Source organism: Lissotriton vulgaris, chromosome 3_1 (genome assembly GCF_964263255.1).
Source record: "Lissotriton vulgaris chromosome 3_1, aLisVul1.2, whole genome shotgun sequence".
NCBI classification, from domain to species: domain Eukaryota; kingdom Metazoa; phylum Chordata; class Amphibia; order Caudata; family Salamandridae; genus Lissotriton; species Lissotriton vulgaris.
Genome location: NC_141689.1, coordinates 1,626,479,783 through 1,626,486,302, shown reverse-complemented (window position 1 = coordinate 1,626,486,302; position 6,520 = coordinate 1,626,479,783).

Sequence of the window (6,520 nt, the reverse complement as noted above, 5' to 3'; positions counted from 1 at the left end):
CATTATTGGCGGGTGGGGTGTATTATACGATGTCTTACTTTTTACTTTCTGCTGCACCTACTCCTACTCCTGACCCTAAACTTACCTCCACTGTTTCTCCTCATTCCTTTCATATGTTACCGGAACACGAACAGGCTAGACGTGTAGAATTCCGCAACAATTCCTTTATTCAGCTCCTTCATCAGCATCAGTTAGTGGTTAACACTACTAACTGTTGGGTGTGTGGGTTGATGCCACATACTACGGATAAGGGAATTCCATATCTGGTGTTACCGTATAGTTCCCAAGGGTCAGCTCGAGCATTTCAAACAATGTTTCGAAGCGCACTGGGTTTCCACCCCATTCGAGAACCACGTTCCCCCTACTCTGGTCCTACCTCGTATCAAAAACCTTTGTCGATAGCAATCGAGGATTTAGATAGCGATATCTATGATCCTTCGCTTATTCCCGAAGAAGAGGTACAGGCCTATAGGGTCCTAAGTAGAGGTGAATATAGTGCGTTCACTAGCGAAAAGCAGCTTAAAAGCTCGCCTCCGATATGGGTCGTACCCCACACTGGTAATTTTTGTCTCATGGGTCGTGGTCGAAGATCGCAAGCCCGACTTGGAGCAAGTGCTTGCACTGAAAATTACATACTGCCGATGGTCTCGTCCCCTGTGTTTCTGGCTGCCAAGGGTACATACTTTATCTGCTATGATCGTGCATATGCATGGTTGCCCGCTGACTTCATGGGCTCATGCTTCATTGCAAATTTGTTGCCTCCGACGTTCACTGTAGATGCCGATTATCATAAGACTAGAGTTGTGCGAGGCGTAATTAGCGAAGAGGATACTGCCGGTCAAGAGGCAGGAGACTTTTTCAAGGGTTTCCTCCCGTTTTGGGGACCTATGGTTAATAGTAGGAACCTGAGACAGTTGACTCGAGTGGTAGAATCGACAGCTAATATTACTGCCAGTGCCCTTGGTAATATCACCACTGAACTTCAGGCGGATAGACTTATGACGTTACAAAACCGTATGGTTTTAGATGTCATCTTAGCAGATCGAGGTGGGGTATGTAAGGTGATCCATTCGAGCTGCTGCATTTTCATTCCAGATAACGCTCCTACTGTCTATCAAGCCATCTCGAGGTTGCATAAGATCTCCGAATCCATACACGTGGATGTAGGGGATTGGACGCTACTTGGATGGTTTTGGGGCCTGATGTCGACTTGGGGTTGGAAGATTCTGATGATCATCGGAGCCGTTGTAGTGTTCCTGTTCACGTGTTGCCTTTGTGTGCAGTGTGGTCCTGCCTTATGTGGCCTCTGTGCTACAACGTGTATGAGACAACCACCTGTTACCAAGGGGACTCGGTTGGACAGAGCTATGCTACAGCAACATCTAGATGGTCTGATGAATATCGAATATGATTCCGACTAGTGCTTGCCTACATGAGGGCAAAAGGAGCGTCTGAGGTTCCGTGACAATTGTAAGTGGTGTTTTTGACTCGCACGAATATGGTCGAGTCTGGTATCTATGAACCGCAAATGACGAGTTTAGTAAGTGTGCGCAGTTTCGCTGTGCTAACTTAAACCGTTCGTTTGTTATGTGGGTTTTTCGTCTGTACCCACAGGTTCCATCTTAGATACGGCATCCATTTTGTCTCTTGCCCTCAAGTAGCCAGCGAACGGACGTTGTCCGCTTCGCGACCCTGGGACTCCCAAGATATTTTCGGAAGACACATGTCCTTTGTAAGTGTCTTTATGACGAGGGGGATGCTACTGTAAAGCAGATGGCGCCGCTCGAGGCTCATCTTGCCGCACGGACTTATTGTCTCAGCCGTGCATCTCATTAGGCACGTCCCTTTGATGCCTGTATCTCGTGTTTCCCGATACCTCCCCTTTTACACCCTTTCCGATCTCCCCACTGTCTCCGTCTTCCTCTACACCTGTCCTTGTTCCTATTTCGATCTGTTTTACTGCTGATTGGAATTCGCTAATGGTGGGAAGATGGGTTTTTACAGTTGGGAACCACCAAATGTTTCCGCACTTATGTTCCGGACCTCATGTGTATCAAAGTGACCAAAGCGACCCCTCTGGGGGATAATGGTGGGAACCGGGTTGTAAACTTTTGTGTGCCATATTGTCCTATGGGTAAAAACTGTATAAAAGGAGCGATCCACAGAACCAATTTGAAGCAGTCTCCCCGAACTACACTCGATGTACTTCCTGTGATTTCTGTGTTCCCTGCAGCAAATAAACCTTGAATCTTTGACGCCGAAGGAAGTGTCCCGTGTCTCTGTCATTCGTACGCCGGAGCAGGTTACCCACGAAGGTTTCAGGTGTTGTGCCCTGGCACCGCTGGGTCCTAAAGAACCCAGTCCTTCAGGGGGTCCGTGTGCCCTGGATAGGGGTCCCTTGTGCCTGGGCAGACTCCCTGATCTCCCCGGCCTGGTTGGAGCTTGGGAGCCCTGCAGCCCCGGACCCCTGCAGCCCAAGCCCTGCAGTCCCTGAGCCCCCGAGCCCTGGAGCCCCGGAGCCCCGGAGCCCCGGAGCCCTGCAGCCCTGCAGCCCCGGAGTCCTGCAGTCCCAGAGCCCCAGAGCCCCCAAGCCCTGCAAGGGCAGGCTGGAGCCCTCCCGCAGAGGCTCGGGCCGGCAGATTGGCGTCATTTCGGTCCCGGCCATCTGGTCGCGCCTCTCGCCTCGGCCATCTGGTCACCCGCAATGCTTTCCTATGGAGCGACCAGATGGCCGGACTTCCCTGGAAGTCCCGATGAGGTGCCATTCGCCTCCCGGATCCCAGCGAGGGCTCCAGGAGGTCGGGCACGTTTGCGCCCTGGGTCCCCTCTGTCACCTCGAGTGCACGGATTACAAGAAAGGGGGGTAATTTTCCTCCGGATTACTAGGGGCAGGGTATGCCCGGACACCCCTCCAAGGCTGGTGGTTCTCTGCCAGGGGGACCAGATGGGCTATGCCTGGGTAACACCACCCGGGGCTTCCTTCCTCCAGGCCAACGGCATGTCAAAGTGCCCAGGATGGGCTCCATGCGTCCCCCGGGTCTCTAGGCCAATGGCATGTCAAAGTGCCCAGGACGGGCTCCATGCGTCCCGGGCAGAGCCAGCCGAGGTTCTGGGCGCTGGGGTCCATCGGGGCCTGCAGAGGCTCTCCCTGGCCTGGGTAGGGTCTGGAAGCTAAGCCCCAAGCCCGCCAAGAGCAGGATGCCGTTTAGGCGCCGGTCGAGCGGGCGAGTGGATTTGTAGAGCCCTGGCCCCAGCCAAGCAGGTTCAGAGCCTCCCCGTGCCAGACTGACGCACCTGAGGGCCCAGGGGAGGCCATGCCCGGCCCCCGGCAGCGCATGGGCAGCATATCCCCAGACCTGGTGACCTGGCAGACTGGGACCTGCTGGCAACCTGGCCCTGCCAAGCCCCAGTTCTCTCCCAGGGCTCGACAAATCGACGACCAGATGGCCGGGCTTCCCTGGAAGTCCCGATGAGGTGCCATTCGCCTCCCGGATCCCAGCCAGGGCTCCAGGAGGTCGGGCACATTTGCGCCCTGGGTCCCCTCTGTCACCTCGAGTGCACGGATTACGAGAAAGGGGGGTAATTTTCCTCCGGATTAGTAGGTGCAAGGGTATGCCCAAGCACCTTCCCGGGGCTGGTGGTTCCCTGCTGCAGACCAGATGGGCGATGCCCGGGCAACACCTCCCAGGCATCCTGGGCTCCCTCCTCCGGCCCGCAGAGTGGCAAAGTGCCCGGGACGGGCTCCTTGGGTCCCGGGCCCTGCAACCCCAGAGCCCCAGAGCCCCAGAGCATTGCAGCCGTCGAGCCCTGCAGTCCCCGAGTCCCCGAGCCCTGCAGCCCCCGAGCCCCGAGCCCCGAGCCCCGAGCCCCGAGCCCTACAGGCCCGGGGCAGGCAAATTGGGCATCATTTCGGTCCCGGCCATCTGGTCGCCCCTCTTGCCTCGGCCATCTGGTCGCCCGCAATGCTTTCTAATGAGGGCGACTAGATGGCCGGACTTCCCTGGAAGTCCCGATGAGGTGCCATTCGCCTCCCGGACCCCAGCAAGGGCTCCAGGAGGTCGGGCACATTTACGCCCTGGGTCCCCTCTGTCAGCTCGAGTGCACGGATTACAAGAAAGGGGGGTAATTTTCCTCCGGATTACTAGGGGCAAGGGTATGCCCAGGCACCCTGCCTGTGCTGGCAGTCCCCTTCCGGGGACCAGATGGGATGTGCCCCGGGCAACACCTCCCAGGCGTCCGGGGCTCCATCCTCTGACCCGCGGCGTGGGGAAGAGCCCGGGACGGGCTCCATGGGTCCCGGGCCCTGCAACCCCGGAGCCCCGCTGCCCTGGAGCCCTGCAGCCCCCGAGCCCTGGAGCCCTGGAGCCCTGGAGCCCTGGAGCCCTGGAGCCCTGGAGCCCTGGAGCCCTGGAGCCCTGGAGCCCTGGAGCTGTGGAGCCCTGGAGCCCTGGAGCCCTGGAGCCCCGGAGCCCTGCAGCCGTGGAGCCAGCCCTGCAGCCGTGGAGCCCTGCAGCCGTGGAGCCCTGCAGTCCCGGAGCCCAGGGGCCCCGCAGCTCCTGAGCCCTACAGGCCCGGGGCAGACAGATTGGCGTCATTTCGTTCCTGGCCATCTGGTCGCCCCTCTCGCCTCGGCCATCTGGTCGCCCGCAATGCTTTCCTATGGTGTGACCAGATGGCCGGACTTCCCTGGAAGTCCCGATGGGGTGCCATTCGCCTCCCAGGTCCCAGCGAGGGCTCCAGGAGGTCGGGCACTTTTGCGCCCTGGGTCCCCTCTGTCACCTCGTGTGCACGGATTACAAGAAATGGGGGTAATTTTCCTCCGGATTGGTAGGGACAAGGTATTCTGGGACCCCCCTCGGCCTAGCGGTCCTCAGCCGGCAGCTGGACATGCCAGGATGCCGCCCCAGCCCCGGATCCATCCCTGGGCCTGCCGCGTGGCAGAAAGCCCTGGATGGAGTCCGGGGGCCCGGCCGGGCCCCGGGTCGGGTGCCCCAGCCCTGGGCCCGGTCCCCCGGCCTGCCGCACTGACAAAGGAGCAGGACGTGGTTTCCTTCGAGCCCGGGGAGCCTCCCCTCGCTCGGCTGAGTTCAGCAGCTACGGCCGGGGCCCCTGAGGGCCCGGGGAGGGCGGCCTCCCCATCCCGTGCTCTGTCCTTGGTCCTGCTGCGTGGCAGGGTGCCCGGGATGGGGTCCGGAGGGCTTTCCCTGCGCCTCCAAGCTTGGGAGCCCAGGGGCCCGGCCGGGCCCCGGGTTGTGTGCTACGGCCCTGGGCGCCGTCCACCGACATGCCACACTGCCAAAGCCCCGGGACGGGGCTCCGTTGTGCCCGGGAAGCCTCCCCTTGCCGGGCTGAGTTCAGGAGCTTCGGCCGGGGCCCCCGAGGGCCCGGGGAGGGCGGCCTCCCCATCCCGGGCTCTGTCCTTGGTCCTGCTGCGTGGCAGGGTTCCTGGGACGGGGTCCGGAGGGCCCGGGGAGGCTTCCCCTGTGCCTCCGGGCCCGGGAGCCCCGGCTGGGTCCAGGGCCCGGCCGGGCCCCGGGTTGTGTGCTACGGCCCTGGGCCCCATCCACCGACATGCCACACTGCCAAAGCCCCGGGACGGGGCTCCATTGTGCCCAGGAAGCCTCCCCTCGCTCGGCTGAGTTCAGCAGCTCCAGCCGGGGCCCCTGAGGGCCCGGGGAGGGCGGCCTCCCCATCCCGGGCTCTGTCCTTGGTCCTGCTGCGTGGCAGGGTGCCAGGGACGGGGTCCGGAGGGCCCGGGAAGGCGTCCCCTGCGTCTCCGGGCATTGGAGCCCAGGCTGGGTCCAGGGGCCCGTCCGGGCCCCGGGTCGGGTGCTAGGCCCTGGGCCTCCGGTCCCCAACCTGCCCGTTCCCTGGCGCCAGCTCACTTTTTCGTTGGGGCACAGAGTGACATAGGCTAGCTTGACTTTCGTGCCCGGCCATCTGGTCTCTGGGATCCCCTCAGCCATCTGGTCTCCAGATCCCCTCGGCCATCTGGTCTCCAGGATCCCCTCGGCCATCTGGTCTCCAGGATCCCCTCGGCCATCTGGTCTCCAGGATCGCCTCGGCCATCTGGTCTCCCGCAATGCTTTCCTATGGGGGCGACCAGATGGCCGAACTTCCCTGGAAGTCCCGATGAGGTGCCATTTGCCTCCCGGATCCCAGCGAGGGCTCCAGGAGGTCGGGCACTTTCGCGCCTTGGGTCCCCTCTGTCACCTCAAGTGCACGGATTACAAGAAAGGGGGGTAATTTTCCTCCGGATTACTAGGGAGAGGGTCAGTCAGACCTCCGTGTGGTCTTGCGATTCTGAATCAGGGGAAGGCAGGACCCGGGCATGCCCACCGGGGCCCCCAGGGGCCCGGGTACGTACCTGCCGCTCAGCCCCCTTGCCGATGGGCCTTTTCCTCCGAGTTTGCTCAGGCAGGCCTCCGCGAGGTCTGGCCATGCTGAGACGGGGCCAGGCAGCACCCGGGCCCGCCCGCCGGGGCCCGCAGGGGCCCAGGAACGCACCTGCCTCTCAGCC